Source organism: Sipha flava, unplaced genomic scaffold, assembly GCF_003268045.1.
Source record: "Sipha flava isolate LNK unplaced genomic scaffold, YSA_version1 117_pilon_pilon, whole genome shotgun sequence".
Lineage (NCBI taxonomy): Eukaryota > Metazoa > Arthropoda > Insecta > Hemiptera > Aphididae > Sipha > Sipha flava.
Genome location: NW_020271741.1, coordinates 2126340 through 2141791, shown reverse-complemented (window position 1 = coordinate 2141791; position 15452 = coordinate 2126340). Strand labels below are relative to the sequence as shown.

The 15452-nt window shown below is 28.5% G+C and overlaps 1 protein-coding gene across 1 annotated transcript in view; it reads right to left on the bottom strand.

The window, feature by feature from the left end:
* The window catches only part of LOC112693222 (nitric oxide synthase, salivary gland), a 95005-nt gene extending 92176 nt beyond the window's left edge, over positions 1-2829 (bottom strand). Inside the window, exon 1 of the mRNA XM_025568201.1 lies at positions 2284-2829. The gene's annotated coding sequence lies outside the window, so the exon portion shown is untranslated. The remainder of the gene's footprint in view (positions 1-2283) is intronic.
* Positions 2830-15452: the final 12623 nt, after the last annotated feature.

The following is a 15452-nucleotide window of genomic DNA, read 5'->3' as shown; positions in this document are numbered from 1 at the left end:
ATTTTTCAAACTTTCAATTAAACCTTCAACTAAATGGAACATAGATACATCAAATTTTCAGAGAAGATTTTGTTGTCATTTTACTTTAAAGGTTGACTTGTTTTCGAAGTAATTTTAAATATCAAACATTAAAATCATTTCAGTAGGTAGTTGAATACAATTAATTTTCTGATGTTCAAGAAGAAAAGACTAAAGAAAGTAGGGTTATGAAATACACCTAGATACGTTTGTTTTCATTGGAATATACTATTGAAATTATGTTCACCTTCAAATATAATTATTTCAAAATGTTGGTTAAAAAAGATAACCAATTTCAGAAATGCTTCTGTTTTTGATAAAATTGAATTTACCTAGATAAAATTATATGGGGTCTATTTGGGTTTGTAATACGATCAACTTGCAAAATATTTAAAACTATGTTAAGACTGTTTTTATTATAAATAATTAGATGAAAAATGATTTTATGTGTGATATACAAGCTTAAAATGATAAATATACAAACTTTATAGTATTTGCATCTCTGTTACTCCACGGTTTGGTTATTATTATACTTATTAATGTTATAAACACCAGTCATATTTTTCCTTACTGTCTTTTTGATATCTCAAGATAATTTATAATATATTAATACTACAAGACGGAAGAAATTATTTTTATTAATTATTTTTGTAACGGAATCAACGTTTTCGATGTATTTTTACGGTTGGTATTTTTTACTAAGTACATTTTCAATAATCAAAGGAGTATGGGAATTATTGGTTTTAATGAAATACTTTTTTTTTCTGTTAGATTAAACGTTGCTGCGATAAATAAAGATTCAACAATTTTTACAATGTTTAATAAACTGATTGACAATTGCTCAAAAATTGTTTTTCAAGAACGTAAAAGTTACAAGATTCTGGAGCTCCAGAAAAATTCTCTGTCACTTTTGGCTAAATTAAATCCCACTGAAAAATCGCTATTAGAATGTGAAAATAATCTCAATCTTGCGCTATGACAAGCAAAATAAGATCATTTCCTATCATTGAGTTGTATAGATTACACGGTTTCACGATTTTGGAAAAAACTATATATTAAAATAACAGTAGTCAATCTTAAGTTTTGAGATTGTTTTGAATATTTCTATAATATAATCATTCAAATAATTTCAATCTGTATGAAACAATTTCATAATATTATACAGGTGTCTACAATTTTTTTTCTTACGGTATTCAACATTTTCAATTTACATAATCACTCGACCAAAAGTAATGCAATTATCTTTTTTACTATTTCTTACGCATACCTGTTTATAAAATAAGATGAAAAAATTTGATCATTTTTTCATGTTTTGTATCCATTTGAATAAATATATTTTGAGAAATACATCGAGGAAAGTAATTGATATTTCTATAAAATGTGTGCTGGTAAACTTATTGAATAATGTTTTATTTTTCAAATACACATGTAGCGTTTTTTTTTTTTTTTTAAACAATGTTCACCATCAATGATAATCATTCTTTTGTTCTTATGAGGAAATAGATACAACCGTGAAAATACAATACAATGAAAATTCAAATAAAAATACTAATAAAAATCTAAGCGTGTAATTTCAATTAAAAATGTTACCAGTAGCTAAAGGTTATTAATCGGTCGCGTGTGACCGATTAACAATAGTATTTAGAGCCTGAAAGATCGTGTTTTAACTAAACGATTCGAAAAATAGGTAGGTACTCGTACATTTAAATGTGAATCACGGCCGACGAAAGGAAAAAAAAATTATATCACTATGTAGTACGATTTCAAATACCTAGAAACGTTTAGACATACATGTACGTTTCCGTATATTAATATTATTTTACATTGCTTATTTATATTGTAATTGATTTTCAAACACGTATTATAAATATTTCGGTCGTATACCGTTTCGTATTAATTCGTTGGCGAATGTGAGTTATCTTTTAACAGTTGGCGATTATGAAAACGTAAAAAAAGTAAAATAATTATTGTGTTCCGTTGAACTTTTTTTTTTTTTTTTGTTATCTTAACCTATTATATCTTATGTCACCACGTTTTAAGTACACGATTATTATTTTTATTTTTATTTTTTCCCAATAATTCAATCTATCCGCGATGCGAGCACGACATAGAAAAACAATCGAAAACCGAAGGCATAGGTGTTTTGTACACGTGTGGAAACGTTATTTTCTAGACTTTTCTAGCGGACGATAATCATTCGACAACCGGTGCGACCAACTAATACGATTGAGTCGTTGTTAATTATTTTTTTACACTTATACTCACGTGACTGCGTCGGAAAACGGTGTCGTCCCGGTTTTTACCGGTCTACCGGGATGTGTACGCGAGAACAGGTTGCGCGCGGACGGATCGCGGATTTTCGGGCGCGCACTCTCGGTCTCGCGGCGTCAAAACGTACACAAAACGTAAAAACGGTCTGACGTCGGACGCGACACGCGGAAAAGCGAGAACGTGACGCGCGGTCGTGTGATGACGACGACGACGACGTGCTGCTGCGTGGCGGGCGATACGCGATAATCGCGCGCGTACGGACACGTCCCGGCGGACAACTATGACGCGGGGGCGATAAATGTGACGTCCGGGAGCGGAAAAACGCACAAACACGGCACACACACGTGCGCGCGGCCGCGCACGGGACGATGCGAAATCGTGAGGTCGAACGCCGTGCGGTTGTTCGGTCGCGGCGGAATGTTGTATTGTCGGCAGAACAAGTCTACTGCTGATACGTTCCCGAAGGCGCGAGATGTGCACGCCGCCGTTCGACCACTTCTTAACGGCCGCGCGCGCCACACGTACCGCCGACGGTTCAGCCAATGGCGATCGGGCGTATCGGCGCCGCGGCCGACTCGAAAAGTTCGTCGCTCACTTGCGCGCACACACACTGGCGTACACGCGCGCGCGCCACGCACGCACACACGTACAACCGTACCCGTAATCTCACGTAACCGTTTTGGAGTGTGCGCGGACGTCTTATTATTACGTCCTTCGACGCGTACCGGATAAATACGTTCGCGCGTGTAAACGAATTAATCGTCGCCGCGCGTATTTTACACGCGCGTTATCGCACGATCGCCGTTGTCGCACGGACGACATCACACGAATTCCCGCGCATCAAGCCCGTTATCGGTCGAAACGGTTTTACATTTCACTACGGGCATTGCCCGAAACCGTCGATCGGCGGTCCCCCACTCGAAGGGTCCGTTTTACAGGGTCGTGCGAACGCAATGCGATACGACCTGCTGCTTGGAAAAATGAATTTGTCGCGCGAAAATACACGTGGCGAGTTTTCTCTCTGAATGAATTATGTTTACTTGCCCCGACGGGTTTGTTTTGTAGACCCATAAAATACTCGTATACGCACCAGCGCATTTTGCTCGTAGGAATATCGAAACCGTCGAACGTGAAACGCACAAGGATCCACGAGGCGATTGTTAAAAATCGGACCGTTTATCCGTCCCAATATCCTGTCCATTTCTACCCGTGACTCCGTCCCCGGTCGTAAATGAACATCGAACACGGTAGGTCCGTTGAGACTGGGTGTTCGATGTGGTCAATCATTTGATTACCTTCGTTGCAATGGCGGTAGAGAATATCGCATTCCTGTCGACGGGTTTGCATTTATTTTCGTTTTGCATTTCGATTTCATTTTCACGTTACTTTTGCATCGATCGAGGAGAACGAACGAAAATATTTTCCGAAAACGATTGCACGCAACATTGCACACGCGGCATACTAATTGTACACATTGATTTAGATAGGCGTAAAACGAAATCACATAATCGACGCTGCGGTGCCTTACCTAAATTTGCATGTAATTTGTAGTGTACTATATTATAATTATGTACGGTAGTAGGTTGTGCAAGCACTCGACGACAGTGTGTTTGAAAGTCATATGCGTATCGTCGGATGGTAATTATTTGTGCGGAATGTCAAATGTATTTCATCGACTTCAGTGCATCATGTATTGATGTTGTATCATAACGAAGCATTACCAAATTCAATAATGTACGTGTTACGAGTATACGTCGAGTGCACCATGTACAAGATATCACGTACGTGTGTAATTACATGTTTAAACTTTTTTTTTTTTTTTTTAATAGTAAAACGTATAGACCATCAAAGACGGGATTTAACTAGTTAGTTTATTTTCTAATAAAAATTTAAACTCTACTGGTTTAATTTACAGTTGAAATAATTTAGCTATTCACAGTTCATTTAAAAATGATCTATTAAGTTTAAAAATGTTAAAATTTTTCATTTATACGTACATTTTAATATAAAAATTAAGTAATTGTATTAAGTAAAATGGTCGCATACATTATACATCAGATGTCATATTAGATTTTGTTGGTTAAGGGTCCACTTTTGGGTATTGGATTCTGGCCGCTGATACAAAATGTTACGTATAAAAATTTTTTACTATAAAAATAAATAAATACAGCAGTGAGTGGCACCTTGATGAACTAAATTGCATAGCATTTTTCACACTTCGGCGTCACTGCTGAGTATTATGATAAAAAATTCAATAAAATTGTTTATTATAACTTAGGAAATTAAATTTTTCTAAAGAACGCAGTCACTTTTTATGTGATCTACATTCTAATTAATAAAAGTAAATTAACTTTTTTTTAAACTGAATTGAGTTAATATTTGTATCCTTATTAACTTATAACTTATTGAGTTAAATTTATGAAATGTTAACTGTTAACTTTTAATTTATCGATCTTGTGTTCTCTTAACTTAACTGAACTTGAGTGAATTAATTTCATGAACTTGCCCACCTTTGCAAACCATACGTACACCAATAAGGACACGTAATATTATTTGCGTACGTACCAAAACATTTGTTAATATATGAAGGGCGAAATGAATTCGGTCGCCGATCAAATCCCAAACTTAATGAGACTCAATGAAATGTCAATGGGATATTTTCTTCAGCCTTTTTTTTAGGAACGATTCTGAATATGTGCAATATTACGTCATTTTATTATATAAGAAACGTGTACTCGTATTATAAAGATTTCTAAAAATTATTGAAACCTAAAACCGAAATGTCAGAATATTTAAGACATTAAAAGAACATTTAAAATTCGATAAAAAATGCAGCATTTTTGACCAATTGTATTTCTGATACATCTCGGTTTCTTGGAAAACGAAATAATCGTTCGTGATTCCTTCATGATGTGGATCACGTGTTACCCAATGCAAATAAAGTATAGTCGTCCACTCATTGCGTGATGTTATTGCTCACTAATTCGCATTACATATATATTTTTTTAAATATTTGTTTAATTTTTCCCTGTAGAGTTTTATGTTTTTAGTTATATTTTTTTTAGACTTAAATTAACTATTTAAATTTTAAATTTTTGACAAATATTAAATACCTGAAATGTTACCATTTGAAAATCGTCAAACATATTCATCGATTGGCAGTCGTTCAGTTTTATGGTGATTGACATTTTCAAGTATCTTTAAAATTGCTATAGGAGTGCTTACTTTTATAATCTAGTTCAACTTAATATGTTGTTCAACAAGTAAGTTAGTGCATATTCATATACTAAATAATATATTCACTGTATACAATAATTTATTTGAATGGCTATAATAGACATGCGAGTTGTAATTGAAACTAAGTATAAAAATAAAAATAAATTAAATAAATAAATAAACATGATAATTTCTATACTTTAGTACTTGATGCTTTATATTGAATGAATGCCGAAATTGAATCTTATAAGTATAAAGATTAAAATGCTCTAAGCATGTAATTTATTACTAGAAATATAAATTAACGTTTGTTTTTTTTTTATAATAAAATAAAATTATTAGAAATTATGAATATATGTTAGTTACTTAAGTTACTTTATATTTTATTATGATTTTTATGTGAAAAAAATAACAATTCCTATATGTTAATACTAAAAGAACATACTCGGTACGTTAAACAAGCTAAGCGTATCTAGTAGGTTACTCACTTTATGTCCTAAATACTATTTGTTTTACGAGTTAACTGAGGCTTAGAGTGCCTTTAGAGATACCCATATTTAGTAATCCATTACTACACAGAGTATTATAATGTACATCTTATTTATTATTTCATTTTATAAAAAAAAAAAAAAAAAAAAAAAAAAAAACTATGATAGTACTGAAACATAGATCAACTTAATCTTTGAGTAAAATACTATATATTGTGATAAATATATTATAATACAATTTTGAATAAGCTTGAAAGTAGTTATATACCGTCGTATTATAAAAAATATTGTGATTGAAGCCTGATTATACCAAAAGTATAATTAGACTATTTAGTATAATATATTTAGAATATACTAAATAAAATATTATATTTTATTATTTTTCTAAATTTTCTGAAACGTACCAAAAAAATTGTATATGTTTGTACTGAGATTACAATTTTCAAAACAAAAAATAAGATTTAACTTAATATAAAAATAGTTTGAGAAAACTTACTCATAAAAATATAATTTAGAAACTATAATTACGAGTTTGTCATTTTTAACTATAGTCGAAATTCATTAGCATTAAATTTTTATTATTAAGTAGGTTTTAGACTCAACATTTTATAAAATAGGATTAAATAGAGTTTTTAACATACATAAAAATAATGAGTTATGTCATACTTGAGAGTAAAAAATATTAATATTCATAAAAATATTCAAACTAAATTATTTTATTTTTAGGGGAATGGTTTTTATAATCTTTTAATCGGTGATCAATTTTAAAATCATTAAACATAATATTATAACATTTCTATAGTAAGATTATTCTTAGTTTTTCTTTATAATAGAAAAACAACAAAAACTCCAAAAACGAGATATTTAAATAATTTTTTTTATCTAGTTCTTTAATAAGGATGTTATATAAGGCTTTTGGTGTAATTTATTTTTTTGGACATGTGATCATCTAAAAAAATATATTATATTTAATTTAACTTTTATATTTTATCACAAACCTTGTTTTCTTGAGAATTTATAAATTAAAATTATAACATCCTTAATTTTTTCTTCAATTATTACATTCTTAATGTTATTAAACGTTAAGTAATTCCTTAGAATTAAAAAATATTCAGCTCTAAATATTTAAAATATATTTAAAAAATGTTTAAAATGCACAAAAATAATTAATGTTTTTTTTTTTTTTTTTTTTTTTTTTATATCATATCAACTCTAAAACCATTTTATTAGAATTTTATGATTTACCATTATTTTCTGATTTATTCAATACATACATATACAAAGAACATAAACTCGGAAAACAGTGTACAAGTGTTAAGTCTAATAGATATATTTTTTCAAATTTTCAAATTTCTCATTTGTTGTTAAAATAATATCAATCATTTGGAGATTTATCTTTGACATTTTAATCCGAGTATGGAAATTTGATTTGATTAAAATGAATAATTCATTAATTATTAAACATCCATATGATAAACCAAGCTAAATCATAACTGTACTCAGTCATACACAAAGTATGTGGAAGTTTGTGTAGGTAAAAATATGATTCAGCACACATTTATACATACCCATAGCGAACGTGAAAATAAATGTTCAAATGAAATAAGTGTTACTGCAAGAGTAGTATACAGATATGTATTTACTTTATACTCGAAACAATTTTAACAAAGTATTTACTACATTACAGTTGAAATGAATTTTAAAATTTTATATTTGAGTAATTGCATTTCATCTGCTAAACCTATAAATGAAATATGTAAGTGGTTAAGGTCAATTGTAACATTGATCATAACATATACACACAAAGGTACATGTACACCCACGTATACAAAAATACTCCCTATTTTATATCCTTCCCTTGAAACTTATTTGTTGGAATAATTAAAACATAAAAATATAGTTGAAAGCGTCATTAAAACATATAAACAAAATGTTGATAGCAAATATTAATAGTACCACAAAATAGTCAGTTTTTATCCGTTAAAAACTTGACGGTATTTCAAAAATAATTAAACTTAGAATAAATTACGTAAAATATGAATTAGATTTCTTGTAATATTGAGCCAAATACGTCAAGTTGTTTTATTATTTGTAATGAATTATGTATATAGTAGTGTAAGGGATTTTATGCCAAGTAGCTTAAGACATTAGTTCTCATCCCTTTTGGCTCTCTTTTTTAAATTAATCAATGTGATTCTAACTACTGATGAGATAAACTTCGCAGTAAAAGTTATCAAACATAATTTATCACTATTTGTCCACGTAGATCTTACTACTTTTATGTCTATAATTTACATTTATACTATTTAAATCTGGACTGTAATACTGTGTGTTATATGATTAGTTATCTTACCACTGTTAAAATTAAAAATCATATAAATTATTATAATAAAAATTTACAAACTTACGATGATTAAAAAGATTACTTATTACATCCAAGTTTGATAATCTAAAAATTAAAATGTATATGGCTTAAATAGTTCATGGTAAATGTGTTAAATGAATTTATTGTATAATATACGAGTACACTTAAGCGTAAAGCGATAAGTCCCGTATTATAATTAATGGTTTTATATGAGTTGAAATAATTGAACAAATGTTAAGTATAACGCCAAACGACAGTTACTTTTTTAACATATTAAGTGTTTTGCTGATATACAGTTTTTCTTCATTATTAATTACTCTTGTACTTATAACGAGTCACTAACAAAGTATTAAAGTTTTGTTTGGAGAACCGTCAGCAACTAAACGTGAAACAAATAGGAAATAACTCGTGGGGGTGTCTAGTTAAATGCCTTAGAAGTATCTGAAGTTATAAATTAACCGTTCAGTTACCTGAACACCTCGAACTTTTCTATATAACAATTTTTATTTTTTTATTTTTTGGCCATAATATATGACGATGAACAATTATAAATTTCTAAATTGCATGCTTAATTAAATATAAATATGAAACGTTGTAATATGTATGAAAACGCACGACAAAAGACTGTTTAATAAATAAAAAAATGTATTATTTAAAATCACTAAATCATATAAAACAGTAAAAATTAATAATAATGTAAGAAAAATGTAATTTAATTACCATAATTTTTTGCTAAAATCTTTTTATAATATACGAGTAAATTGTATACTGTTTATTACTCAAGAAGTCGAAGTTTAAATTATTAAATAATGTACATTGATTTTAAATAATATTAAATTCACTTCATACATATTTTGTTTGTCACCACCATTTAGAGCAGGAGTCGGCAACCCGCAGCCCGTGAAGCAAATTTTTATGGCCCGCACAAAGGTGGTTAATTTTTGTGTTTTATATTTGTTTAATAAAATTGTTCATACAATTTTCAATACTATTCAATTCTTTTTTCTTTATAAATAACATTTAATCTAATCGTTAATAGTTGATGTTTGTTCTATATAGTTATATAGTCAATTTAATCTATAAAATTGTTATTATTATCTAATCGGAGTCGAAGATAATAATGACTGCACTACTCAGTCATAGGATAAATTAAATATACTTATATATATATTTAAAAATTAAAATTTTAAATATATTTAATCTATGTATTTAATATATTTAATCTATGGTCATAGTTACTATGCGTTTGTAGCAATTAGTATTACACCGTGATTACGCCCGTACATGTGACTGTTTGCGTTTGTAATAGTTTCATTTTACAAGTAAATCCAAACAATATGGCGACTAAAAAAAGAAAAATTTTTGATGAACATCGTTGTTTTATTAATTTTTGGGTTGATTTATACTTTTTTGTCGAAAACAAAGGTAAGCCATTATGTTTAATTTGTCAAAAAATTAAATTTTTTCTTAAAAGCAATTTTTTCCAGTGACATTCATATTTTTTACACTTATATTTCTATGTAAAATAATCAAATATAATAGCAATACAATTATTAGTATATATCATATGTACATTTTTTTTTTGAATATGGCCCTTGATACACATTTGAAAAAAAAAATATGGTCCGCGTGGTTCAAAAGGTTGCCGACCCCTGATTTAGAGCAGTAAAAGTGCTTCAATTTTTAACTTCAGGGATGGTTTCTGGTAGTTCAACTCGTTTAGTTGGTACTTTGGGAGATCAAAAGTAAAGTAATATTAGAAGTTTTCAAACACGCCAAGAATAACCGTAGAAATTACAAATAAAATAATTATGCTGATCAAAAAATCTAGGAAATTCAAAATAAGATTCCTCATAACTAGATTTAACAGAAAAACGACAGTTCGTTTGTCACTCTTTTTTTCTTTTTTTTTTTTCATAAGCATTTAAATCTAAAAAATGTACAAATTTCATAGTTATAAATATTTATAAAACTATTTCTATTGATACCTAATTTTAAAATTTAAAACAAGGTTCTGCATATATTTTTCTTACAATAATTATAAAAAGAGTTTGAATATAATAGCGTTAACATTTTTATGAGCATTTTAAATGTAAAATTTAACTTGAAAAATGTACCCAAAAAGAATTATATTGCTGAATAATAAATGTAGATTTTTATCTTTATCGAGATAGTTAAATTAATATATATCTTTTATTTTCTTCTAGATAATTATTCTACTAATTATCTCTTATCTTTATCTAGATATTAAAATTATCTTTATATAACACTACTTATAAATGGCAAATTGTTACAGGAAAAGCTAAAATGCCTATAACAAAAAGTAAATTAATACTGCACATAGCGAAGGAACAACAATTTTTAGGAAATATCGTTTTTTTTCCCATCACAATAAATATAATTCATACAATAATTAACTTTCAAAAACTACCATTACCATGATAAAGCTTTAAATCGTATATTTTTTTTTTTTTTACTATGGTAACTTTTTTTATGTTTTTACAAGTGATTAAAAAAAAGAAAAAAAGAAGTGTTATTGAAAATGTTATTCGCTTTAATTTATGTTACAGAAATCTTAGTTCTGAAATCACTTCCCAAAAATGTATCAAAATGTATCATCAATCTGTGTAATTATGATTCTACTGTGTAACTCGTGTGTGAAATAAAGATAACAAATTTAATACCTAGTATGACTCCCTTTTAAATCTTAATAAGTAAATTACAGCCTTTCTAATGTAACATTGAGATGGTTAAATTATGGCGTAAAAATATGTGAGAATTCAATTTTAATAGATAAAGGAAAAAAAATATTTATTATGTTTCTAGAATTTACCCTAAGTAACCCTTAAGGGTTGTAGAGAAAAACAACTTTTATTAAAAGCGAGCAACCTACCATGTGGGTTGCTATAATACATGGCATACTATTCAATATATAGATATAAACTTTGTGATAACTTTTGTTTATTATAAAGTATACTTATTTATTACAAGATATTTGTATCAAGTATATTATTACGATTTTATAAAATAATTTGATAAAATTAATGTAAATGTTATGTATGTTACTACATATGCCAATTATACGAAATATATTAACAAATTACCTTGATATACTTCAGTGACATATTTTCAACTTTTTTCGATAAGATGATAGAGTTAAGTATTTGGGAAAAAGTTGTTTGGATGCAATTGGAAAATATAGGTAAGTATTTTGTAAACTTCAAACACGTCTCTCGTCGCTACTAAGGGGATTAAGCCATTGTTTTTGTAGTATTTGATATAGTTGCAAAAAATGTAATGGTAACAAAGTTATTTAAGATTGTATTGCTTTTTTCTGACGAAAAAACTAAAATAACATAATTATATTTTAAGCCAACGAGTTTTAATTTAGTATTATAAAAGTATAATAAATTAAAGTGAATATTAATACAACATTTTCATTTTGAGTCAAAATATTTTTAAATATAATTCAATTTCAAACTGTTATATTTTTACAATAATCCAGCTTGTACTATATGGTATAAATAAACTACTATAATATAAATAAAACTACAATTAAACGAATAACTGTTTCAATGAAATTGTATAAAAATGAAACATTAAGCATCTTATTCCGGACAACAATAGTTATCTAGAAATTGATAATCTATGTATATATAGTATATTTTTGGTGGATATTTTATAGGTAACGATATAAATATAATTTAAAATTGAATTCACAAATAAAACTACTTTTACGTTACATTTTTCCAAACAAGTTGTGTGGATTTGTAAAAGTAGTGGAATTTTTTTACCTACTTTTTATTGACACTTAAGATTTGCACATGACACAGTAGGCAACAAACAGTGTTAGAGCTTTTATAGGATTTGATGACTACTGAAGAAAATGAAAATCCATTTTTACAAGATCCCTATTTCGTTCAATACGAGTGCAATTTCTAAAATGTATCATGTAATTTTACCTGCTACGGATATTAATAAATATGTATAACTAACTGAAACCCAGAAAGTAATAATTAGTATTCTTTAATAATTAAAAAAATATTATTTTCTATCACTATTTTTTTTATATTTTATTAATACGACGATAGATTGAAATATTACGTAAGGCCATTTAAATATTTCAGTGCTGTAATAGATGTAATTTATATATATTTGTATAGGTATATTATATAATTCAAATAGCCTCAAAATACATTAAATCGCATCTCGATCTTTTCTTTCTACGGTACAATGAATGGGAAACAAAACTTAACATAACTAAATCAATACACTGCAACTTCACTTTACAACTCCGTGAATATCCTCTTCCTATTAACCTCAACCACTAACCTTTCCCATTGTATACAAAATAAAGAGTACTTACTCACTACTCAGAAGTGATACTTGACCAGTGTTTCACTTGCACAGCACACATAAACTCTAAAAAAAAAAAAAAACTATTAAATAACAAACGTTAATCTGAATAATAAACTAAACATTTATAAACGTCTCCTCAGACTCCTCTGGAGATACGATATTTAAGTTTGGGGCTCAGCGAAGTCGTCTTATATTAACAAACTGCAGACATTCCTAACTAAATCACGAAAGCTCTTTCATACATAACCAAACATACTCTTCACATTGACCTCAATATTCCCCTTGTCTCCAGTGTCAGAGTAGCATAATATAAACAATATAAACTTATCGGCTATTATCAATTTTACTTATTGTAAATAAATTGTTACAGATTATAAAAATTAAGAATAAAGAAAAAAAGTGGTTTATTATAGACGCCTAAAGTCATGTAGGATTTTGCCATTGCACAAAATTATTATTTTTTAATGAACAAAAAATAAGAATACAATTATTTTTTATATAGTACAACCTATATAATTGATGTCTAATATATTTGATACAAGAAAAGTAATAGAGTAATTAAACTTAAATAATTGTATCGTAATCCTTTACACACTGCATATACGCTGATCATATAGTGTGCGATAATAACTCTTGTTGCAAAATGTTTTTTTTAAACTTTTTTTTGATTGGCAGTAGCAAAAATATGATAATCTTAAAATTTTTCCTAAAAACAAATTATTTTTTAGAAAAAAGTCCTTGTATGTTTAATTTTGTGTTCAAATATTTCCATAGGAATTCACCGTGGATTTTGGTGGAATTATTATTTAATGTAAATAATTTGTGTACGGTTTAATTTCCTTTTTTTTTTTTTTTTTTTTTATTAGTGAAGTAAATTGTTGTCCAGTATATTATTTATATTAAGTTAAAATGGACATAATACAGTCGTTGAATATGGTCGGAATGTTAAGTACGCAAGAAAGAAGTTATGTATTTATATAAGGCTCGGATCATTGTATGAATGCAGCTCCGAATAAAAAGCATTTGAAAAACTACTAACATTTTTCGGCTTAAAATTATATATGTATATATAAAGGAATAAATTACACTAATATCATAGTTCAGATTTCGAACGATGTCAACAGGTACCACGGGACCATTGACCGACATATACCCTGTACTATATGTTCTAAAAAAACATGTTGTATAAGATGTTCAACTTTGATCTCCGCATATCCATTACTGCTACTGGTATGTTTCTAATATGATACGTTTTCCGTGTGACATTAACAAAACGGTTATACTTAAACGTATGGAATATTAACACAGCGTCAACTGTACTATATTAACATTTAATTCGTTTACGGAAACATATTATTCACTGCTCACGTATTGTACGATAGGCCTACGTATCGATGTTTACCGATTAGACCGAACGAACAGAGTGGTTAATGCGGGTAGTTATTCATCGACGCTCGGAATTATTTGTTATTATACGATACCGCGCCTTGACACTTTACATATTAAAAATTAATGTTATTTTATCTATTTTACGTTATGTATATTGTTACATAAGTGCATAACTATTACACTGTCCTGCAAAATATTTTGTTATTTTTGTTGTTTGTATAATAATACCTGATCCTTATAGATCTTAATGCGCAAAATTCAAATCTGAAATTAGTTTGTCTCTATCACGTCTAGTTTTTTTACAAGATAGTATAACATTTACCTATACTATAACCTATACTAACCTATACTATAACCTTATAGGTTATATAAGCCACCTTGTTGACCTAATAACATTCCCAAAACTTTTAAGTCACCACAAACAATCCACTTATGTAGTGGATATTGAACTTTTTCTAACATTAAATGTAAGTTTTCGTACGTTTCTTTTAAATGTACAGAATGTGCAATGGGAATAGACGCTAACTGGTTTCCGTTATGAAGTAAAACACCTTTTAGACTTCTTTTAGATGAATCTATAAACAACCTCCATTCATTCACATCATAATATTTGCCAAAATGTTTAATTAATCCAGAAATATTATTATAAAATACAAGTGGTCCTTCCTTTGAAAAAAATTGTTTGAATTCCATTTCACGATTCCTGTACCAAGAAAAAGTAGTAGCTTTTGCAAGTAAATTTTTTTCTTTGAGTCTCGAACCCAAAATTTCAGCTGCCTCTTTAGTAAGAGCTAAGTCACGTACTAAATCATTTAATTCAAATTGATTGAAAAGTTGTGGAGCATCTGTGGTGTCAAGTTGAAAGTCTTCGTCATTATTACTAGAATTGCCAGCGGAATCTATAGAAGTATCGTGGTTTAAAATAGTTTCGAAATCTTTGGATGGTACAGGCACTGGTAATTCAGGGTCATGTGGTATTGGTCGTATAGTAGAAAGTAAATTTGGGTAAATTATATTCGATTTATTTTTTTTATTATAACCGGAAATATTAACCATACAAAAATAGCAATCATCAATATGATTTTTTGGTTCTCGCCAAACCATTGGTACTGCAAAAGGCATTGATAAACGCTTACCTTGTTTCCAATTTCGCAAACTTTCAACACAGGATCGGCAAGCAATATGGGGTGCCCAAGATTTATTTTGATCGCCTAAATGAATACCAAAATATTCTTGGTATACATTTTTAACAAAATTTGTAATGTTATTTCGTTGTTTCATTATAACATATTCACCACATATATAACAAAATAAATTTGAGTTGTTTTTACAACATCTTCTTTTAA